General features: G+C 33.4%; 1 protein-coding gene and 1 pseudogene across 1 annotated transcript in view; both read right to left on the bottom strand.

The window, feature by feature from the left end:
• LOC117922033 (beta-amyrin synthase 1-like) overlaps nt 1-26,263 on the bottom strand; it is a 42,803-nt gene that overhangs the window by 7,060 nt on the left and 9,480 nt on the right. The window lies entirely within an intron of this gene.
• On the bottom strand, nt 2,815-12,248 carry LOC117921946 (annotated as a pseudogene).

Genomic DNA, 26,263 nt, shown 5'->3' on the forward strand with positions numbered 1-26,263 from the left:
TTAACTTTTTAAAAGTGCTTTATAAATTTTATCAAACAATTCAAAAATCATATCCTTCATTTCCTTCTTCTCTCTTTCTATCCATTGTAACTTATGTGTATAAAGATTGCAAAAACTTTGAATTTAAAAAAAAAAAAAAAACCAAAAACAATTCTCTCTTTTATTCTTCAAATTTGCAAATTCATTAGGGCATTAGAACTTGCCTTTTCAAAGACCTTGTCAATTAAAGAATTCAAACTCTCCATTCAATCATTTAATTCATCAATGCTCAAATCTAATTTCCATTTAGTTGTCCACCACAAACTTTCTCCTCTAGAAGACGCAAATGAGACATAAGGTAGCTAGTAGAAATAAATTGCTACATATGTATTCTTATTAGTGCAACTATGAAGGACCCTCATTAAAAGATTTAATTTTTTATTTAGTTGCAGTTAAGAGTTGGCCGAAACTAGACTCTCATTTGATTTTCTTTTTTAGGAATTATCGAATACAAACTGATTTTAAAAAAAAATAAAATTCTATGAATACGTCTAACAAAATATAACTTTTTATCGCAAACTTTTGTTCCTCTCGCTTCTTCTTCTTCTTCGACCAGTGTTTTGATTCATGGGCTGCAACAGAGAAGGTTTAGCTTTGTAGTTAAGATATTTTGGTCACAAGCGCAGTAGGGAGAAGCCCTTCAGCAAAATCTATGAATTGAAGCATGGGGGGCTTCTTTGAATAAAATCTACTTTTATTCCCGCATAAAAAATAGTTCTATAAATGAAACTCCCAGACTGAAAAATTTTGATTTGCAATGTTAACTACAATTTAATTAATTTAGGGTTAGAATCTTACCTAAACTTCAAACTGTGAACCTCTAACCCTCGAGCCCTAGGATATCCAATTCTCTAATTTTGGTTAATAGGGTTTTCTGAATAAAGAAGGTAGGAGGATGTAACACCCCAAAATCCTCTCCTTAACAAAAGTTTAGTCCTCTAAACTTGACATAACTGGGTCTTGAAAAAGATGTGGGTGCTTTTCTCTCATCTCCTCTTCTAATTCCAAAGTGGCTTCTCGAATACTATGATTGCTCCTTTGGATCTTTACTAACTTGACAATAGCATGATGTAGTACCTTGTCCATCACATCCACAATCTGAATTGGTACTTCTTCATAAGTCAAGTCTTCAGAAATCTAAATAGGCTCCAACTCTACACTATGAGAGGGGCCAAAAACATATTTCCTCAAATTTGAAATGTGGAATACATTATGAATCTTAGACAGGCTTGGGGGCAAGGCCACTTGATATGCCAAAGTGCCTACTCTTTCTAATATCTCGAATGGACCCACAAATCGAGGACTAAGCTTTCCCTTTCACCCAAATCTCATCACAGATTTCATAGGAAATACTTTTAAGAAAACATTATCACCTACCTCAAACTCCAAATTTTGTCTGCGATTATCAGTATAACTTTTCTGTCTACTTTGAGTTGTCTTTAATCTTTTTTTAATTAAGGCAAATATTTCAACTATTAACTATATAAGTTTAGGCCCCAAAAGTTTCCTTTCTCCAACATCATCCTAACAAACAAGAGATTGACATTTCCTACCATATAGCCCCTCAAAAGGTGCCATTCCAATGCTAACTTGAGAGCTATTATTATAGGCAAACTCTACTAAAGATAAGTAATCATCCCAATTACCTTTTAAGTCTAAAGTACCAGCTCTCAACAAATCTTCCAAAACTTGAATTACCCTTTCTAATTGACCATCAATCCAAGGATGGAAAGCAATACTAAAACTCAACTTAGTACCCAAAGCTTTCTATAGACTATGACAAAATTTAGAAGTAAAATGAGGATCTCTATCAGATACTATAGAAACAAGTACACCATGCATTCTCACAATCTCCCTAACATATAAAGAAGCTAGACGGTCCATAGAGAAGTTGATTTTCATAGGCAAGAAGTGAGCAGGCTTTGTCAATCGATCAACAATCACCTGAATAATATTATTGCCCCCTAAGGTCCTTGGTAACCCTATTACAAAATCCATAGTAATATGTTCCCACTTCCACTCAGGAATAGAAAGTGGTTGCAAAGACCCTGCTAGTCGTTGATGTTCAGCTTTCACTTGTTAACACACTAAACACTAAGCCACAAATTGTGTAATATCTCACTTCATACTTGACCACCAATAATTTTGTCTCAAATCTTTGTACATCTTTGTTCCTCTTGGGTGGATCGCAAGCCTAGAACAATGAGCTTCCTCTAAAAACTCCCTCCTTAAGTCTCCATCATTTGGGACACAAAGTCTAGTCCTAAACCTCAAAATCCCATCATCTGATAAAACAAAGTTAGGCTTACTGCCCTTTTTAACCTTCTCCATAAGTTGCACTAATTTCAAATCATTCTTTTGTAGGGCCTTAATTCTCCCAACTAAGTTTGGTTGCACTCTAAAATTCTCCATAAGTGCTCCTGATTCCAGAAATCTAATATGGACATGTAAACTCCTCAAATCCTCTACTAATCGCCTTTGACAACCTTTAATAGCTACTAGGGAACCAACTGATTTCCTGCTTAAGGCATTAGCTACAACATTCACCTTCCCTAGATGATATTGAATAAAACAATCATAGTTCTTGAGTAGTTCTATCCATCTTCTTTGTCTCATGTTCAATTCCTTTTGGGAAAACAAATACTTCAAGCTCTTATGATCAGTGAATATTTCACAAGTTTCACCAAAAAGAAAATGTCTCCAAATCTTAAGTGCAAAAATCACTACAACTAACTCCAAATCATGAGTGGGGTCATTTCGCTCATAAGACTTCAACTATCTAGAAACATAAGCCACAACTTTTCCATGTTGCATAAGGACACAACCCAAACCCTGATGAGAGGCATCACTATACACTACAAATCCTCTTGAACTTGAAGGGATAGTTAAAATAGGAGTCGTCACTAATCTATTCTTTAACTCCTGAAAGCTATGTTCACAGTCATCAAACCACTAAAACTTAACCCCTTTCTATGTCAACTTAGTCAAAGGTAGGGCGATCTTAGAGAAACCCTTAATAAACCGTCTATATTCACAGGAAATACGAAAGCTTTTCTATTAGAAAGCTAAACTCACCTTTGTGCAAAGATGTCGTACTTTCCTCCAATTGATTTCATTATAAGGTTGAAGGAAGAGCTCTTCTCTCAGTTCTAGAACAAGAGGCGTGATTGGGCCAATGAATCATTTACCATATAAGCATGACATGGGCATGTAAACCATCCGACAGTAGCACCACATTTTTGCTGTATTTATGGACTTAAATTATAAGAGGCTAGACCAAAGATAGGAAAATGAAAGCTAGACCAAAGTAGACATGGGAATGGCATTTCTTAAGAACAATAAGCCAACCCCAGGTTGAATTTTTAAGTATTCATGCGTAGCATTGCATAAGGCTGAAGTTACACAGCTTTTGGCTTAAGCATTTGAGTCAGTGTGACCAATTCCAAATTTTATGCAAGAAGACTTTAGTATGCAAAATGCATTACGTGCAGAAGTAGATCTGAAATTCAAGCACTTGAGTAGATGACTACAGCACAAACCTGGATGCACAGGAAGACGAGAAGGGAAGAGCCAAAAATCTGGGGGCATTGGGTTGCTTCCTGACCAGTCAAACAAGCCAAAAATCTACACGGAAGAAACAATATCATATAAGATTCAGTCCATCACACAAGAATGCATTGTATAGGATGAATGTGAACTTGTGTTTCAACTGGCCATACTGAAAGCCAAGTCTTTCCCCAAGAGGGAATGGATGTCACTCCACCACGATCGAGGATCCATTTACGCCCTCTTGCACAAGCATTGTCTCTAACACCATCACGCCCTTCTCCGAGGATGCGCATACAAATGTAGCTGAGTGTTGTACAAAACATGGTGCTGTGTCCCTCTATGGAATCCCCACCCACCATCTTCATTCTGCAATGTACATAAGCCATTTTCATACTTCAAAGCTCCAAGCCCATTTATGAGGTTAGGATGATGACTAGGTTCAAAATATATACACCTGATGACAGTAAAGGCAGCGAAGAATTTCTTTATGATATTCTCCAGGGAATACAGTGTCAAGATGCCTTGTAATGTATAGACACATGACCTGCATTTTCCATGAAATTATTCCATTGAGAATGGCTGTTAAAATGGTCTATATACATGATTTTAAGGAGGGTGAGAGGGTGTTGAGTAGACTCACCAGGGGAGGAAGGAAATACAACAGGCCGGACTGTTCAGCAGGCCAATGGCCATCACGTGCCTGCAAGGCTGAAAAGAAATGTGCACCCCTTCTCACTGCTGCTGTGGCTGTCTCATATGTAATTTCTTCACCATCCCCAACCTTCACTTGTGGTATTGTTTGTTTGAAAATTTTCTCTCTCAAAAACTGCAGTTTTTTTTTTTTTGGCCAAATGAATTGGGAGTTAGTGAAGAACAAGTTTAAAAGAAAAGAAAAGGTAAATTAACCTCAATAGTAAGCATCTATTTATGCATAATATATATATTTTGGGTTCAAATCCCACAAACTCGTTTTTTAACATGGTATCAAAGCTCGGTTTTGGAATTGGTCTTACCTCTCATTATCCAACAATCTAGTTGATGGTGTCTCAACCAGTTTAAAAGAAAAGAAAAGAAAAGATAAATAACGTCAATTGTAAGCATCTATTTATACAATTGTTCCAAGCCAAGAGAATCAAGATAGAGTTAGCAATTGTTAAACCACATAATATATATTTTGCGTTCAAATCCTACAAACTCAACTTTTTAGGAAATTAGTTGTTCAACATGACATCAATGCTTGGTTTTGGAACTGGTCTCACCTCTCATTATCCGACAATCTGGTCAATGGTATCTTAACCTAGGGCCTGGTGTATGAGGGGAATATTGTTGGGTTTTCCCATATCTCTTATAGAAGGAATTGGGTGACTCTTTATCAGTGTGCAGGAAAATCTCACCCTTTAAGCTAATTTTTGGGGTGAGAAGGCCCAAAATCATCCGATGGTAGTATCCCCAATATATCTTTTTTTTTCTTTTTCTTTCTTACTTTATGATATCATAACCTCATTTGGTGGGAGGTGAACCTCATATGGTGGCCCACCATGGTCACCTTGTTTGATGAACTCAAGTGGTTTCAATACATGTTTCTTTTTCCAATTTATCAAGTTCGCGTGCAAGCCTGAAAATAGAAGCTGCACATGTAAGAGGGAGAGAGAGATTATGGTTGTTTGGTGGTGAAAACATGATTCTAAAGAGGACCCCATATCTCTAATAGAAGGATGTAGGGATCTGCAACCTTGAGCCTCCACATTTTCTAACTCACCAAACAGACGAGATATCTCTCTCTCTCTCTCTCTCTCTCTCTATATATATATATATATATATATAAGTTTACAAATATGTGTGTCTCCCTTCCAAAAACACCTGCTGGTCATGCAATCACTATCCTTATATCAAAGGTAAGACAAGCTTTTCTTTGCAATAAATTAAGTTAAAATGATACAGACCAAGGACAGAGAGATGGGTGCTGGGTGGGCAGAGAAGATAGAAACTTCAGAAACTTGGAATGGCGAGTTCCAGGTGGGAATCACTCATTCATATAGAAGCACAACACCAAGTCAGTCACCAACCCCCATCACTTCTAATAAATAAAAATATATATATAATTATCATTTTAGGCCACTTTCAAGTTTCAATCCGTCAATCGACCCAACACATTAAATTTTACACATGGAGAAAGTTAACTTCTACAATAAAAAAAAAAAAAAAAATGATATCCTTTTTTTTTTTTTAATTCTTAGATAATTTTATTCTTCAAAATACTGTCCCAACATAACTTTGAAAAGAAATATTTGACTTTTTTTACATTTATGAATGAATATATTAATTTTTAATTTATTCTTATTTATTTATGTCAAGATATTAAATTGATTTCTAATTCAATTATGAATTTTGTAACATAAATTTATATTTTTTCAGAAAATATATCAGTCATTCAATCCTAAAATTAATATACTTTAAAACATACATGAAGAAATGACACATCAACTAACATTCAAATTAGGTATGTAGCATTCAAATTATAAATTCAAGTTTGTAAACACATCAATTAAAGTCTCAATCAACTAACATGTGAAAGATTCCATTTTTGCAAACCCCCCAAAAAATGGAAAGGAAATAAATGACCTTCTGTGTTGTTGCCATCAGTTATAATTATGGTTCTTGTGGTTGTTATTTGAACATAGAGTAGATGTTAATCATGTGACTGCTGCATTTTTTTTCAAAGCTGTGGGGCCTCCTTAATAGTACTATAATTTATGAACAACAGGCTTTGAGAGAGATGGCTACGTCTGGTATGTTTGTAGGAGCGAGGCAATAAAAATGATTTGGGACTGACTGATGGTGAGTATATGATCCCATGTTGGCCCTTGTTTTTCTTTTCTGCTTATCATAATACCATGTCTTATCTTTTCCTGTTCTTGAAAAATGGCCTTAATGGAGATCATGTCAGTCCTATGTCTTACCCAGAGGTTAGTGTTACAAAAGTTTAATCAAATACGAATATGACTAAATACGGATTTAAAAATAAATTAATTGTTTTTATTTATTGTTTAAAGTTGGTTTTACTTTTAAGTTATAACATTAAATTATTTTATCAAACATATTTAATTTATTTAATGACTTAAATTAATTTATTAAGTTACTTTAAGTTATTAAATTGGTTGGTTGGATATAACATGAGATGAAATAAGAAAGTGGATATTATATCATATCTCATGTTTGATTGATAATGGGATAAGATGAGTTATCTCATCATTTATCATATTCTATATTTAATCATCACTCATCCTATCATATGTTTAACCAAATATGGGTTGGGATAAGTGATGGCATATATTATCCACCCTATTTTTTTTTTATCCTTTCTATGTAGAGGTGTCCAATGGGTCTATTTACCGGGCCATAATGGGCCAATGTGTTAGGCTAACACGATCCACTTAAAAATTTTATCAGGTCAGGCCGACCCATGAATGCTAAATAGGTGGCCCGACATGGCCCATAAGCCCCCAAGCTAATCGTGTCATGCCAGGTCGTGCCGATGGACCATGGCGTAGGTCACTTTGTTACAAATTTTAATTTATTTTTTTAAAATAAATTTGTCTTATGTTTTTTTCATTATTAAATAAAATTTCTTTTTGTTACTTTAAACATCTCTAATAATTATACTTTTTATTTTTTATACACCTCTAATAATTATACTTCTTATTTTTTATATTTATATTTTTCTAGTTTGTAATTGTAAAATTTATAGAAATGTTAGTTTTTTGTTTTTAAAAATAGTAAAAAAAATTACATTTGAATTTGTTTTTTTTTTTAATCAAAATAACAATAAATTTAAAATAATGAAATATAAAAAAAATAATTTGACAAGAAAAAGGTACTTTTATTCAAAGTGATTTTCGAAACTCCTTCAAAAGATATTGTAAGTGATTTTTTAATGTCCAAACAATGGGTGATGAAAGGAAGAAAAAACATGGGATCACCTTTTGATCATTGCAACTAGCTAACATTTTGACTATCCTTAATTATCTTTTTTCAGTTTCTTAACATTATGAATATGATTTTCAACTCAAAAATCATATCATTTCTTTCCTTGTCTTTTCTATCCGTTGTAACTTAGGTGTATACTTTATGAAGTTTAGATTAAGGAAAAAACATCAAAATAAATTAAGGAAATCACTAAATAATTTAATTTTAAAAAACTATTTTAACCATATTTAATTATGTTCCATTCAATACCATATTTCATCACAATTCATATTGGTAAAAAACAAGACAAATTACAAAGCATACAAGAATTAATTTATTTGATGAATTTAGAAGTATGTTAAAATCACATAAAAAGTTATACAATTTCTTCAATAAGATTTCATTACATGAAAAATAACAGCGAGATTAAATCATACAAGAACTTATTGAAATTCAACCAAAAAAACCAACTAATTATTTCACATAGTTAAGAAGTCTAAAATAATAACCAAGCATTGAAAAAAATTTAAAAAGTCTCTGAGTGGTCGGATTCTAATTTACAACTTCTAAGGTGCAATGGACTAACAATAGTGGCAATAGAGAACTGATTTTTGGAAAACTTTGAATTCAAGGATTCACTAGGTCCCTTTTTAATTTTTATGAATTTATCTATGCTTTCTTAACCTCATGTGATCATGAATAAGCTCACTAAGGCTAGGAATAACTCCATTGATTGGAGCTATAAATTTAATTCATGTATGAGAAAAATAAAAAATAAATGAAAACCTTTTCAAATATGCATACCAAATGAACAAGGTAGCAATTTTTTTTTTTTTTAAATAGTCTTCTTTTCACCTAATTGATCTAAGATGGATTTGAATAGTGAACTTTCATGATTCACTTTGTTTTAGAAACAATTAAAATACTTTCAAAATCATTAAAACACATAAAATCATAAATCACTAAAAAGGCACCTAAAGATCATTGTGTGTATAAAAAAATGAGTGTTCAAACTTAAGTGAATTGTGAACTTTGTGCATCTTAGAAATGACTTAAAAGTGAATTGTGAAAGTGTGCCAAAATTAAGCCTCTAAAGTGACCTAAACAAGCATATAAAATTGACTTAAAAGTGAAATGAACAAGTGATACAAAAAATAGAGATACATGGGGACCTCAACTAATGACCTATATATGTGTGATTAGAGATGAAAGACTATAAGGATCAACTAACCTAAAAATAAAAACTAAGAGACATGAATCAATACAAAAACACTAACATTCAAAACCTATTTTCATGATTTTTCAATCTCTTATTTTTGGTAAAACAAATTTAAAAGAAAAGAAACCTAATCTTAATTCTGAAATTAACAAACAAACATTTCACATTCAAGCAGCATATCATCAATTAATCCAACACTCATGTGTGTCCTATTCATCCACACCCAAACTAATCTAATATATCCAAAATCATGAAAATGAGAAGAAATAGGAAAAAAAATGTATAAATGAAATCAAAACTAAAATTAAAATTCAGCAACTTACCTCAAATTAACTTCCTCTTCAAAATTCGGTGGTGTCCTTTTTACTTTTCACAAATCTAATCTATGCAACTGTGTGTGTTCTCAATGGTCGATGCATGCCTTCTTCTCCAATATTCTTCTACTGCATCTCTTAAGGATCAAAGTTGTTGCATGTTTTCTCTCTCCTTTACCGAATGTTGCTATATTTCATGCTTGTATCTTCACTTTAAAAATTATGTTGTAACTTTCAATTAAAGGTGTGCACTAATAGCTCCACAATCAACCCACTCTAATCATCAATTGTGTACAACCAACTCAAGAAAAACATGAATAGTGTTTTTCTCTCTCAAATTTCATTTTAAAAAATTATTCCTTCTCTAGAAACTTCCCTCAAATTATGCCATGCCAATTTGTGGACCTGCATTTTTCACGTGCATCCCTAGTCAACGGCAAGACTCGCTTTTGATTTGTGAAAAACTATATTTTCATTAAAATTTGGAATCACCGCTTACTTTTATTTATTTTTTAAAGGGGAAATCAAGTAAAAACAAAAACCCCTTAAATGACTCCCAAATTTTGGAAAAGCTATCTGTGAAAAACTCGAGTCTAGGTTTAGGGATCAAGTTACCTATCGGGAAGGTACCTCCAAAGAGGTAGCACCCTTCTAAGCCTTAAAAAGGCCTTTACTAGTTAAGTTGGGGAAAGTATGTCAATAAATCAATTGATTGAAGATACCCAAGTAAGTTAAGGTGATTTCAAAACTCTGATAATTCTAACATGTCAAACAAAGGATTCAAATCATAATCATAAAGAAAGGATAATATGTGTATCTGGATCATTAACTTAAATGTCATCACAAAACACCAAAGTAAGTTAAGGTATTCTATTACTCAACATGCATTTTATCAAAGGAAATCAAATGAACATCAAGGCACCTGAAGAAAATTTCAAACATGGATATAGTTTCCAATGATAGACATATTCATGGAACTTTGAAATGGGAAGATAGAGAGTGTACCTAAGTGCCAAGCATTAGTGTTTTATAAAAATGGGATTAATTCAAAAATAATAATAATGAGATTAAAGAATAATAAAAAAAAATATATATATATATATATATATATATACACTTAGCATGTCTCAAATCAAGGAAATTCACAAGCATGTTCAAAAGTGACCAAATTATCAAAAGCAAAGGAAATATCATTAAAAGGGTAAAATATTGGATCACAAAATAAACTCCAAATAAATATCAAGAAAGGTCATCTCATCAAAATAAAAATTAGGTAACATCTTTAACATGTCCGGATTAACATCTGATAGGCCAAATTAATCAATTATATTCCAATTAATAACAAATTTATTCACAAATGGGTTACTTCACAGAAAAAAAGTCATCAGGTAATCAAAATAGAAGACTGTACAAAATAAATCTAAAACAAATATCTAGAAGCTAAGTCTTATCATGAAAATTTTCAAAGAACATCTCCTATATGTCTAGTTTATCATCTAAGTGACCAAATTAATTATTCAGCCCTCATTTAGTACCAGATTTCATAATGATAATAATAGGTCCAGAACAAGGCATCTTTTTAAGGTATTCAATAATTGATTTTTCCAATTAACTTATAGATGTTCTAAACTCATAAAAAAATAAATAAATAAAAATCACACAACTATCTTAATTGTCTATTTTATATGAAAAATAATCACAGGGCAATAACACATTCATATTTTAAAGTAAATAAATATCTAATCCCATTTAAAAAAATTACTATCACTTCACTTTTAAATTTTTTATATTTATCCTTTTAATTTTGAATCTTTTTACTTTAAAATATTAAAAATATAAATTTATTAAAAAAAATTACTAAAATATAAAAAAATAATGAAGTTCTAATATTTTATAAATTAAAATTAATTTGAAAAGATAAATAATAAATTGTATATTAAGACTCGTATATCCATGTTTACCAATATTTTTCTCCTTAGACATACATATGTCAATTACACTTACAAAATAACTTTAACATATATATTTTTATTTATTTTATCATTTTTTGGAGTTTTTCCAAATATTTTCATGAATTTTGAATAATTTTCATTTCATCGATATTTCTATCAAACTATCCACCGATATTTCCGATATATCCATAAAATCCAAGCACTGATATATCTGTATTTATCGATATTTTAAACCATGCTTATAGTATGCCTAATATATCTTCTATTTTTTTTTTTTTTCCTCCTTGGTGATATTATAGCCTCATTTGCTAGGAGGTGGACCTCATTTGATAGGAGGTCAAGTGTTCACCATGTTCTTTTCCCAAAAATAGGAGGCTACACATGCATGAGGAGCAATGGAGCTAGGAAATGAAGTGATATATATATATATAATAAAAATGAATAAAGTTAACATATAGCAAAGTGGTAGTCTTCTATTTTTCCCCTTAAGAGTCATGTTTTGGCTTTGCCCCTATGCATGAGGGAGGGCGTTAGAGTCCATGAGAGAGAGTGCTACATATATATGACCTCACATATATCGTGAGTCCAAATCCTATAAATTTAAATTTTTAGGAAAATTGGTTGTGCAAGAACAATGACCAATTGATTTGTTTGGAGGTGAAAACAAGATTCTAAAGAGGATCCCATATCTTGCTCTTTCTTGGGTTCATTTTTTCATGCAAATCATCACCTATAATCAAACAAAAAGAAACAAAATAAGAAAAGCTATATAGCTAGACTACGTAAAACAAGATATATGCATGGCAGACATGTGTATTCAGTGTAAAACTGCAATCTAGGACGCAGATGACAGATCAATATCTGTTGTGATATCAAGACTTGAGATAGATGGGATCAAATCACCTGCATCCGCCAAAGGAGGTCGCTGCTGGGCTTAACCTGATATCGGTTTTTCCAGAAGTTCTCACGAGCTGCTTCGACCTCAGCTCGCCCTTCTGGAGTTCCATAATCAGGATCAAACTCCCATATCTGTCTTCCCACGAAGTTGTTGGTGGTGTAGATGTAGGGATCATTGCCTCCATCTGCAACCTTGAGCCTCCACATTTTCTAACTCACCAAACTGAAGAGATATATCTCTATATATATCTAAGTTTACAAATATGTGTGTCTCCCTTCCGAAAACACCTGCTGATCATCCAATCACCATAAAGGTAACACAAGCTTTTCTTTGCAATAAAATTAAGTTAAAATGGTACAGATCAAGGACTGAGAGATAGGTGCTGGGTGGGCAGAGAAGAGAGAAACTTCAGAAACTTGGAATGGCGAGTTCCAGGTGGGAATCACTCATTCATATAGAAGCACAACACCAAGTCACCAACCCCCATCACTTCTATCAAATCATTTTTCACCCACTTCAAGTATTATGGATTTTTTCACCAACCCCCACCACGTTTGTGGAATTTTGGGACTCTCAAGTATTTTTTATTGATATATTTTATTTCAACGAAAAGCTTGTCTTACCTTTACGGAGCCTCTGATATAAGGATGGTGATTGCATGACCAGCAGGTGTCTTTGCAATAAAATTTATGGAATTGATATATTTCTAAATCAAAGAATCCAATGCATTAATTTTATTTAAATAAAGTTTATTTGTTTATTAAAAATATATAATTATGCGCAAAGGAGAACCTGCGAATAGTCATTTTAGGCCACTTTCGATCTGTGAAATTTTGGGATTACTTGATTTGGTTTTTGAGCTCTAAAACTCGTTAATAAACCTAACACATGAAATTTTATTGAATTTGAAGTCATTTTACACATGGAGAAAGCCCAATAAAGTCAATAAACTTGGTGGGGGAGGATTAGGTTTATGAATGAAAATATTAATTTTTAATTTACTCTTATCTATATATATTAATTTTTTTCTAATCAATTGATCATCTCTTTATCAATTTTCTTGCGTATCCAATAATGAAGGCCACTTGGATTGTTGTTAGTTGGATTATTGATGATATATTAATGAGAAGTTGATGAATGGTTAATTGATCTCATGTTGATTGATGCCTATTAGAATTGGGATTAGAGTTAGTTTCTTTGAAATTATTTTTACTTGATTGAGGCCTTTTGATAACATACATAGTGGCTAAGAGATCCTTTATTTGATTTTTATTGCCTTCAATTTTATTTTTGGTTATTAATTTTTATTGTGATGTTTGGATTATTCACCTTGTTGTCGTTTTGTTAGAATTATTGAACCTTTGTAATTAAAAAATTGAATTAGGTTGTTTCATGTCTCTCTAAAAATTTTCTCATGATTGCATAATGTTGTAGACTTCCCAGATACATTGATAGAATTTTGTTTGAGTCTAAAATCATTTTTCAATTAAGAGATATAAACCAATATTTCAATAGGTCCATTTTTTCACTCTATTTTGGACATCAGAAATTGTTTTGTTAAATTAAATTATTTCATGATCTCTTTAATTTGTTTTGATATTTTTCCATTAATATAAATTCTTAAATTTAATTTTAGGGCCCTGATTTGTTGAAAATTAATTCTCCAAGTATAACAAAAACATTCTTTTTCCTACACCTATTGCACTAACCCTTTTTGTAGTCAAGGAAAGTTTGGCATAATTTAAAAATTCATATTTTATGATTAAGTCATGTTGTTATTTTTTATGTAAGTTAGATATATTGAAGGTATTGTACAACTTTTTTTCATGATTTTATTATGCATATAGATAGGTTAATTAAATTAGTATTTTCATGCTATAGGATTTTGCTTTGTTTTTTATCAATATATTTGTGATTAAAATCAAGTATTAAACGAGATACGATTGGATGATTTAGCCTTCTGGATTGTAATCTAGACACATAAGAGATATTGTCCAAGTTTTTTTATGGTGAACTTCCATAGCTAGAAATTTTTTTAGGATATATTTTGAAAGTGTCTTTAATCTTGATGCATGTCGAATATACTGTAGAGTGTCCTTGATGTGAATTAATCTGGTATTGATTGACACGTAATTAAATGTTTTGGGATTTTGTATTGTAATCTAGACATATTCAAGATGTTATCCATTTTTTTTTTTTCATTATGCAATAATACCTCTAGGTATTTATTTATGATTTATTTTAAGAACTTCTATGTTCTGACCCAATGCTGAGTATTTTGCATGATTTGTTATTCCTTTATTGGAGTAGTGGATGCATTATGTATGATGATAGATTTTATTAAGATTTTTCATGTCTATTTTTTATTGCTTGTGAACTAACCCTTGTTGATTTTATGAAAGCACTAAACATGTTATTAAGGTATCTTCCTCTCCTTCCTTTGTTTGATTTTTTTAAGAGGAAATCATGTAACCATACATCATCTACAAAAAATATGAGATTTTGGAACTTTACTTTTTTCTTTTTAATTTTATTGTAAAATGGGAAAAAATATTGTCTATTCATGTACTCCAACAGTGCTTTCAAATTTGTTCCACAATTTCTCTCAAAAGTAAAGGACAAAGTACATATCAATTTAATACCACCTATTAACAAATACATGTGTCATTTATTTTTATTATTTGTCTCACATCAATCTATCTCCCTTACCACTTGCCACATTTCTACTTTTTTCTTTTTTTTCCTCTCCTGCCACCATAATCCATGGTCACCTATTATAGTTTTTATTATTATTTTTTTTCCTTTATATTCTTTTTAATATGCTCGTGCATTTTCTAATAAAACTTCTTGAACTTTAATTTATTTCTACTCTCTAATTTGTCTATATTTATTGATTTTCATTTTTTTAACATAATAAACTTAAAATGATATTATATAATAAATAGTTAATATAACAAATTAAATAAAAACAAAATATATAATGGACAAAATGAAAATATTATCCTACAAATAATATATTCTATGATTTTAAATATTAATTATAATAATACATTTTATAAATTAAGGTTTAAATTTAAAAATTCTATTTCATTATATTAGAAGTTTATGATATAAGATTTTTTTTATTAATACTAAACAAAAGATTTATTTATTTTGTAAATTATATCACATGTAAAAGTAAAAATATCTTTGTAATACTATTTTATTATTTACATTATTTTTCTTTTAATTTTCATTTTAAATTTATCATATCAAAATCACAATAAGTGATGATGCTTTTATCATTTTTCTTATGATTTTAACTTGATTGTTGATCTAACTTTTTTTTTTTTTTGGTTAAAATCTTTCATTTTTAATTAAAATAAAATATAAAAGAAAATATATTTTTCATAAAAAAATGTAACCTTTTATATTAATTTCATAAAAAATAGGTACATCCTTAAAAGAAATAGGTAAATTCATGCTTAGGGGAACCGAAAACACTATCATACTTATCATGGTATATATATTCCTTTAGGACCCTCGATAAGAAATTAGAGGTCCTCGCCCACCCCAAAAGGAACTTTGGAACCCTAAGTATATCCATTCTTAGAGGAACCAAGACCCTATCTCCATTCTCATGGTTCATATATTCCTTTGGGAACCAAGGTACATCCTAAAGACAATTTGGTACATCCTTTACAAAATTTGGTGTATATTTCATAAAATTTGGCACATTCTTAAAACAATTTGGTACATCCAATCCATGAGCTACCGGGACTTCTATATTATTACCCATGGTTTGTTTATTTCTTTAGGGATCTTTAGGAAGTAATTAGAGGTCGTTCCCTACTCCAAAACGAACTTTGGAACCATAGGTATATCCTTAAGGAAATTTGGTACATCGTTAAGAAATTTTGGTACATCCAATCCTTGGGCTATCAAGACCCCTATCTATCTTCTCATGGTCCATATTATCCTTTGAGGACCTTCAGGTAGTGATTGAAGGTCATTCTCCACCTTGAAGCGAACTTTGGCACTATTGGCACATCCTTTACAAAATTTACATCATTTACAAAATTTAGTACATTCTTCACAAATTTGGTACATCATTCAACAAATTTGGTACATACAATCCTTGAACTATCAAAACCTCTATCTTATTGCACATGGTCTATTAATTCCTTTAGGGATCTTTGGGAAGTGATTGGAGGTTGTTCCCTACTCCAAAACGGACTTTGGAACCCTAGGTGCATCTTTGAGAAAATTTGATACATCCAATCCTTGAGCTAATGGGACACCTATCTCTCTTCCCATGGTCCATTTCTTCCTTTGGAGACCCTTGGGAAGTGATTGGAGGTTGTTCCCCACCTCGGAATGGACTTTGGCAACCTTGGTACGTCATTTACAAAATTTGGTACATCTTTCACAAAATTTGGTACATCCTTAAAAAAAATTGGTACATCTAATCCTTGAGCTATCGGGACCCCTATCTTATTAACCATGGTTCGTTCATTCTTTTAAGGATCTTTGAAAAGTGATTGGAGGTTGTTCCCTATTTTGAAACAAACTTTGGAACCCTAGGTATATCCTTAAGAAAATTTGATACCTCCAATCCTTGAGCTAACAGAACACCTATCTTCCTTTCCATGGTCCATTTATTCCTTTGGACAACCTTAAGAAGTGATTGGAGGTCATTCCCCACTTCGAAATGGACTTTGGACCATTTGGTACATCATTTACAAAATTTGGTACATCCTTCACAAAATTTGGTACATTCTTTAAAAAAATTGGTACATCCAATCCTTGAGTTATCGAAACCTAGGGTTCCAAAGTTTGTTTCAAAGTAGGGAATGACCTCCAATCACTTTCCAAAGATCCCTAAAGAAATGAACGGACCATGGATAATAAGATAGGGGGTCCCGGTAGCTCAAGGATTGGATGTACCAAATTTTTTTAAGGATGTACCAAATTTTGTGAAGGATGTACCAAATTTTGTAAAGGATGTACCAAGGTTACCAAAGTCCATTCTGAGGTGGGGAACGACCTCCAATCACTTCCTGAGGGACTCTAAAGAAAGAAATGAACCATGAAAAAGGAGATAGGTGTCCCGTTAGCTCAATGATTGAATGTATCAAATTTTCTCAAGAATGTTGTGGTCCCACATTTTTCATGTGCGTCCCCACTCAATCGGCGAGACTCATCTTTATTTGGTGAAAAATTAGTTTTGGAAAAGTCGGAGTCGCCACTTTCATCATTTAGAGCCTTCCCTGCATCGCTATTATCAGACGAGTGGTTTTTTTGCTTACATTGATTTTTGGTTCCCATTTCCTACACAGAGAGAAGATTGCAAAGAGGAACAGAGAGTCGCTCGGATTGTTGGCACCAATTGGCCTTTGAGAGCTAGTTCCTAAGATGGTTTTGGAATCATTTGACAAGCCACTTGCTTTCTTTCACTTACACAAAGTTCAACTCCTAATTATACATTTTAGGAATGGATCTCTCTGAAAATTATATCAAGCTCCATTTAATCTAGCAATATCAGTCTGATTAAGTCTATCTTCAGTAACCAGCTCTATATAATGCGAATCATCTGTTTCACCATGAGTAGATATATTGTTTTTCTCATCGGATGAAGTGCTCTCTAAGAGAAAAGATTGTCTTTGGAACTGTTGTACTCTTTCTGAAACGGGCATAGAATATACAAGATCATTTCCCAGAATTTTTATACCACTAAGAATGTCAAGCATGATCACTATGCCACTCCTCTTGGCTAGTACAAGGGTATGGTCAGACCACCAAGTGAAATCCACAATACCATTTAAGAATTTTCCTACTTCATTTGACAAACTGTCTGTCTCTTGTGAGTCATTTCTCATTCCATAAGCAAAACTTGAAAGGGAACAACATTCTCTATCCAGCTTAAAAATATCCAGGCATTCTGTCAAATCTAGAGTAGCCACGAATTTCCCATGCAGTGAGATTAACACCTTTAAGGATGTTATCTGACCGATATAACCTTTTGGTTTGGAATATAAGCCTTCAACCTGAGTAGAGCACACTGGTTTCAGATCTAAGCTACTACTTCTATGCCAAAGAAAAAGATGATGGGATCCAGTGGTGCCACTAGAGATGATTGATATGCTACTAGAGCTACCAACCACGATAAGCAAAGAAAATTTTACATGGTAGTCCAAGCAGAAAACACGTTGTGGGAACTGCTTCTTTAAGGTCAGGCCATTACCCGAGGTGCAAAAAGATGGAATGGAGACGACTGGATCTTGACTGATCTCAATATTATGAAGGAAGTCATCTGATGTAAGAAGATTGAAGCTACACAAGCAAGATCCTCTTGTATCAGAACCATCCTACAGAATCAGGCCTGTTATCAGTGAAAAAAAACTTTAAATGTGCCTTCGTACTTCTTGCTATCTCTTCACCATTGGAAAACCCACCAGATAATGATGACCTATTAGGCAATGGTGGAGCATCTGATCTACAACTGTTGCTCACAGAAAACAACCCAATATCAGGGTTTTCATCAACTTTGTTTAAATCAAGATCAAGTCCTCCTGCGCTACCTTGTTTGCTAACAGGATTATCTATGAGAGGCACATAAGTTGTATTGAGTGGCATCTCTAGAACCTTTCTAGGTTTAGCAGGCCACAAAGCGTTGGTAGTCATTAATCCTTTCCATCCAAGCTTGCCCTTAGTTCTCAATAGATTTTCAGGAGGAACAAATGACCCTTTCACTACAGCAGCCACAGAAATAGAAGCAGGGAAGCTCTCTGACACAGCAGAAATAGGCACAGGAACGGGGCAGGGCACATGAACAGCAGATGAATATCCTGGAGCCGATGACTTAACAAGCTCTCGTTGACTCCCATCATCAGAAGGGAACCCCTCATTCAAATCAAAGTCTAACTTTACAGCCATATCTGAACCTACAACGGAAAATGATGTATTAGCAGTGGATGTCTGTCACTCTTTTGTCCCGTCCACTTCAACTCCCTCTTTTTTACACTCATTAGACTCCACTCCCCTTTCAGGTTCATGAATGGCAGTTGCGGGTGACTCTTCACGAGGAAGTGATCCACCAAAACGATGACCAACAACCTGTTTTCTTTCTGATTTCTCATCAGCACATTCTTCGTTCTGTTCAGAGACAAATGAACTCATATTTGTTCCCTGTTTCCTATACACGTTTATCATTGCAGACTGGAAAACTACATTCCTTCTCATTGGAATTTCTTTAAACATCTCCCATGCTCCTCGACCTCCCCTCAGTGTACATACTCCGAAATGATCATCTCTAACCCCCACATCAACCCACAAATTTACATTACTGTAACCAAGCTTAGCAAGTGCATAAGCAGCCGACAAGCCACTTGGACAATCTTCTCTAGATCCCATATTATGATAACAGTTTCTACAGCAATGGCCAGAACAAAAGCATCAGCAGAAAACGTGGCAACTATCATCGGCTTTCTTTTATATGAACCAACAACGTGGCATGTCCAGCCAGAATTTTGAAGTGTTTGATACCTTTGCCGAATCTCATGACTGCATGCCCAAACCTTGGAGTCACCCCCATATGAAGAGCTGACGGCCATATGACGGGTAGAAGAAAAAGCAAAAACAAGTGTAGTGGAGAACAGAGAAAATAAGGAGAGAACAAATATGTGAGATAGAAATCAGATAAAGCCACATCTCATGATCTTTCAATGGGCTCAGGCTAGTGGGGAAGATCACAAATAGATTCGGGGCAAACAAGCAAGCAACCAATATCAAGAAAACAATTTATGGCCCTTTCCGTCCACACCAATCAACAGTATATTAAATATTCAAAAACAAGCATACAGAGAAATCGAATATGGGTAAGAATTCCAAGAGTAACAAGAAACATACCTGGACAAACTCGGCTGCAATTGCTCATTTCTTGCTCCTCTGTGCTTTTCCCCCAAAATCTCCCCAAAAAGAAAAAAAAACTTCGTGAATCCTCTTTTTTCTTCTTCCCCCATTTTTTTTTCTCACTCGTTCCTTCCCCCACCTTTTTTTCCAGAATCCTTATTTTTTCATATTTGTATCAGCTTCCCAAAAACTCAATCTGCTGAAGGAAATCCACTTTCCTTTCTTTATTTCCCTTCCTTTTCGAAAATCAAAATGTTTCTCCCTTTCTATGTGGGATCTCCTCTTTCCATATGTATCCAGCCATATTAATCCTCTTTTCCCTCCAAAAATATTTTTCTTACCTTCTTTGAGTACACATGCTTAGTGAGAGTTGATCAGCAACTCCCAATTCTCTAGTCAAACAATAAAAAACGAAAATAAAAAGAATAAAACCAAAAAAGAGTTAGCAATCTTGCAACATATAAAAGAATAAAGTAAAATAAAATAAATAAATAAAGTAAAACAAAATAATAAAATAAAATAAAATAGAATGGTCAATCCTATGCGGGATATGCAAGTCATGCGACTATGTGAATCATGCAAGTCATATAAAAAGTGAGTCTAAAAGTGTCTAAGTTGGTGCCTTATGGGTCGGGGTATGCCTATACAGGCTTAGGGTGAGACTAGGTGGGCCTAACTAAGTCTAACCTGAAGTGCACCTAAGTGAAATCTAATCTAACCTTGATGGGCAACCAAGGTCATAATGTGGAGCCGGATAAACCCCTCAACCAAAGTCCCCAAAGTGGCTCAGAAAAAAGGTAAGCAATATGAGAAACACTGTGCCACCAAGGAACTATTGTGGAGCACTAGAAATGAACTTAAGGACATGTGCTAAAAGGATAAAATGGAGGGTCTAAAAATGTACCTAGGGTTCCAAAGTCTACTTCAAATTAGGAAACGATTTCCAATCACTTCTCAAAGATCCCTAAAGGAATAAACAAACCATGGGTAATAAGATAGAGGTTTTGTTAGCTCAAGGATTGGATGTACATAATTTTTCTTAATGATGTACCAGATTTTGTAAATAATGTACCAAATGGGCCAAAGTTTGTTCTGAAGAAGGGAACAACCTCCAATCACTTTCTAATGTTGTCTAAAGAAATAATGAACCATGGGAAGGAAGTTAGGTGTCCCGTTAGTTCAAGTATTGGATGTATCAAATTTTCTTAAGAATGTACCTAGGGTTCCAAAGTCTGTTTCAGAGTAAGGAACAACCTCCAATCACTTTCTAAAGATCCTTAAAGGAATTTACGAACCATGGGTAATAAAATAGGGGTCCTGGTAGATCAAGGATTAGATGTACCAAATTTTTGGTACAAAGATTTAACTGGTACCATTTAATAATGCAAATTGAAATTTATGTGAATGAAACAAAATATACTAGCTAGTTTCCTGTAATGAGCTAAATAAAAAAAGTAATTAAAAATAAAAAGATAATATAAAATAAAATGATAATATAGATTTAAAATAAAAAAAATTAGAAATGAACAATTAAAATTTTTAAAAATGATAAATATTTTTTAAAAAATCTTTCAAAAAATCTATGATTTTAAATCAACAAGGAATCATTTCCACTACTTATTTCATATAAATGTCAAAGACCAACCTTTCAAGCTATCAACATGCCTCTTGCCTTACTACCCAACCCACACCTCAAAGCTAGTCATCCTAAAGGCATACCTCTGATAGAGAGTCATGCCTATTTTTTTCCTATTGCACATAGCTTTACAAAAATAAGTTTTTCACCCACATTCATGCGTCTTCCATGAAGGTTGTGCTCTTAGTTTGACTAGTGCACATAGCCTACAAATATAATGGTTTCAACAATAGGCATGCCTGTAAAATCAAGAGTGTGCCCCTAGTTTGCATACTGCATATGGTACATCCTTTATTAAATTTGGTACATCCGATCCTATTGTTTCCAGGTCCCTCATCTGAACATGGATGGCCCATGATTTCATTTTGGAACCTATAAGGAAGTGATTGGGGGTCGATCCCCACCTCGAAACGCACTTTGGAACCTTTGGTACATCCTTTAGTAAATTAGGTACATCTGATCCTAATGCTTCCAGGACCCCCATCTAAACATAGATGGTCCATGATTTCATTTTGGAACCCATCAAGAAGTGGTTAGGGGTCGATCCCCACCTCAGAACGTAGTTTGGAACCCTTGGTACATCCTTCACAAAATTTGGTACATCCTTCATTAAATTTGGTACATCCAATCCTATTGCTTTCGGGTCCCCCATTTGAACATGGATGGTCCATGATTTCATTTTGGAACCCATAAAGAAGTGATTGGGGGCCGATCCCCACCTCGGAACGTAATTTGGAACCCTTGGTACATCCTTCACAAAATTTGGTACATCTTTCACAAAATTTGGTACATCCTTCATTAAATTTGGTACATCCGATCATATTGCTTTCAGGTCCCCCATCTGAACATGGATGGTCCATGATTTCATTTTGGAACCCATAAGGAAGTGATTGGGGGCCGATCCCCACCTTGGAACGCAGTTTGGAACCCTTGGTACATCCTTCACAAAATTTGGTACATCCTTCATTAAATTTGGTACATCCGATCCTATTGCTTCCAGGTCTCCCATCTGAACATGGATAGTCCATGATTTCATTTTGGAACCCATAAGGAAGTGATTGGGGGCCGATCCCCACCTTAGAACGCACTTTGGAACCCTCAGTACATCCTTCACAAAATTTGGTACATTCTTTATTAAATTTGGTACATCTGATCTTATTGTTTCTGGGACCCCCATTTGAACATGGATGGTCCATGATTTCATTTTGGAACTCATAAGGAAGTGATTGGGGGTTGATCCCCATCTTGAAATGCACTTTGGAACGCTTGGCATATCCTTCACAAAATTTGGTACATCCCCTATTAAATTTGGTACATTCGATCCTATTGTTTTCGGGTCCCCCATCTGAACATAGATGGTCCATGATTTCATTTTGGAACCCATACAAAAGTGATTGGGGGTCGATCCCCACCTCAGAACGTACTTTGGAACCCTTGGTACATCATTCACAAAATTTGATACATTCTTCACAAAATTTGGTACATCCTTCATTAAATTTGGTACATTTGATCCTATTGCTTCCGGGACCCTCATCTGAACATGGATAGTCCATGATTTCATTTTGGAACCCATAAGGAAGTGATTGGGGACCGATCCCCACCTCGGAACGCACTTTGGAACCCTTGGTACATCCTTCACAAAATTTGGTACATCCTTCATAAAATTTGGTACATCCTTCATTAAATTTAGTACATCTGATCCTATTGCTTATGGGACCCCATCTGAACATGGATGGTCCATGATTTCATTTTGGAACCCTTGGTACATCCTTCACAAAATTTTGGTACATCCTTCATTAAATTTGGTACATCTGATCCTATTGTTTCCGGGACCCCCATCTGAACATGGATGGTCCATGATTTCATTTTGGAACCCATAAGGAAGTGATTGAGGGTTGATCCCTACCTCAGAACGTACTTTGGAACGCGTGGTACGTCTTTCACAAAATTTGGTACATCTTTCACAAAATTTGGTAGATCCTTCATTAAATTTGGTATATCCGATCGTATTGCTTTCAGGTCTCCCATCTGAACATGGATGGTACATGATTTCATTTTGGAACCCATAAGGAAGTGATTGGGATCCGATCCCCACCTCGGAATGCACTTTGGAACCCTTGGTACATCCTTCACAAAATTTGGTACATTATGAATAATGTACCAAATTTTGTGAATGATGTACCAAATTTTGTAAAGACGACCTAAGGGGCGAACACTTTTTGTTATCTAAAGTTTTGTTCATGGACAAACAATATCCGGGCTAGATTCGAGGTATGCTAAAACAAAGGTATGCTAGTTGATTGATTTCACTCTATTTTACCGCTATTCCTGACTTTAGGAAGGAATAGAGTAAGGACTTGACCTTAATAAATATGCATTAGTTGTCCGAAACGATGACGTCGGGGCAATTTGACACTCGACGTGTGTTTTCAAAAGGATTATGACTTGGGCTTTTTCTTTCTCCCCCAATACCCCCTGGGAAGGTGAATTAGAAGGAGGGAAGCCCTCGTGAGGAGGGGAGTACCCCCGTACAATCAAGAATCAATCAAAGTGCATATGGGAAAGACAGTTGCGTTCTTCTATGCAAGAAGGAGAAGCATCGGAATAACCAGGATTAGCGTCGCCTTTTCTGGCGTAAACGATTGAAGAGATTCCGCCTCTACAACAAAGAACACATTATTGATTGAATCGGGGCGGATCCAATTCATTGGCAAATGAAAAATCTACCGTTTTAACACTAAGAAGATTTCTACGATTAACTATATGATTAAAGTCAAGTCCGCACCAAATTTTATAATGGATGTATCAATGTTGCCAAAGTTCGTTATGAGGTGGGGAACAACCTTCAATAACTTTCCGAGGGTCTTCAAAAGAAGAAATGGACTTTGGAAATGGAGATAAGTGTCTCGTTAGCTCAAGGATTGGATGTATCAAATTTTCTCAATGATGCACCTAGGGTTCCAAAGTCCATTTCAGAGTAGGGAACGATCTCCAATCACTTCCCAAAGATCCCTAAAGGAATGAACGGACCATGGGTAATAAGATAGAGGTTTCAATAGCTCAAGTATGTACCAAATATTTTTTAAAATGTACCAAATTTTGTAAATGATGTACCAAGAGTGCCAAAGTTCATTCTGATGTGGGGAATGACCTTCAATCACTACCTAAGGGTCCTCAAAGGATAATATGGACCATGGGAAAATAGATAGGGGTCTCGATAGCCCAAGGATTAGATGTACCAAAATTTCTTAACGATGTACCAAATTTCCTTAAGGATGTACCTAGTGTTCCAAAGTTCATTTCGGAGTAGGGAACGACCTCTAATTACTTCCTAAAGATCCCTAAAGAAATAAACGAACCATGGGTAATAATATAGAGGTCCTGGTAGCTCATGAATTGGATGTACAAAATTGTTTTAAGGATGTGCCAAATTTTATGAAATATGTACCAAATTTTGTAAATGATGTACCAAATTGTCTTTAGGATGTACCTCGGGTCCCAATGTCCGTTTTAGGGTGGGGAATAACCTCTAATTCCTTCTCAAGGGTCCCCAAAGGAATATATGAACCATGAAAATGAAAATAGGGGTCTTGGTTCCTCTAAGAATGGATATACCTAGGATCCCAAAGTTCTTTTTGGGGTGGGCAAAGACCTTCAATTACTTATCGAGGGTCCCAAAAGAATATATATACCATGATAAGTATGATAGTGTTTTTGGTTCTCCTAAGCATTAATTTACCTTTTTTTTTTTTGTTTAAGGATGTACCTATTTTTTATGAAATTAATATAAAGGATTAAATACAATTTTTTTTGAAAAATATATTTTATTTTATATTTTATTTTAATTAAAAATTAAAGATTTTAACCAAAAAAAGTTAGATCCACAATCAATTTAAAATCACAAGAAAAATGATAAAAGCATCATCACTTATTGTGATTTTGATATGATAAATTTAAAATGAAAATTAAAAGAAAAATAATGTAAATAATAAAATAATATTACAATGATATTTTTACTTTTATATGTGATAGAATTTACAAAATAAATAAATCTTTTGTTTAGTATTAATATAAAAAATCTTATATCATAAACTTCTAAATAATAAAATGGAATTTTTAAATTTAAACCTTAATTTATAAAATGTATTATTATAATTAATATTTAAAATCATTATTATTTGTGGGATAATATTTTCATTTTTGTCCATTATATATTTTGTTTTTATTTAATTTGTTATATTAATTATTTATTATATATTATCATTTTAAGTTTAATATGTCAAAAACTAATAATTAAAATCAATAAATATAGGCAAATTAGAGAGTAAAAATAAATTAAATTAAAGAAGTTTTATGAGCAAATGCACAAGCATATTAAAAAGAATATAAAGGAAAAAAAGAAAAATAATAATAAAAACTATAATAGTTGACAATGGATTATGGTGGCAGGAGAAGAAAAAATAAATAAAAGAAAAAAGTGGAAACGTGGCAAGTGGTAAGGGAGATATATTGATGTGAGAAAAATAATAAAAATAAATGACACATGTACTTGTTAACATGTGATATTAAATTGGTGTGTATTTTATTCTTTACTTTTGAGGGTAATTGTGGAACAAATTTGAAAGCTCTATTGGAGTGCATAAATAGACAATATTTTTTCCCATTTTACACCAAAATTAAAAAGAAAAAAGTAAAGTTCCAAAATCTCATTTTTTTTTTAGTTGGTGTATGGTTATATTATTTTTCCTTTTTTTTTTTTTTTATGCATGGTTCATTTGAGTGATGCAAATTATGATTTCA

Source organism: Vitis riparia, chromosome 9, assembly GCF_004353265.1.
Source record: "Vitis riparia cultivar Riparia Gloire de Montpellier isolate 1030 chromosome 9, EGFV_Vit.rip_1.0, whole genome shotgun sequence".
NCBI lineage: Eukaryota > Viridiplantae > Streptophyta > Magnoliopsida > Vitales > Vitaceae > Vitis > Vitis riparia.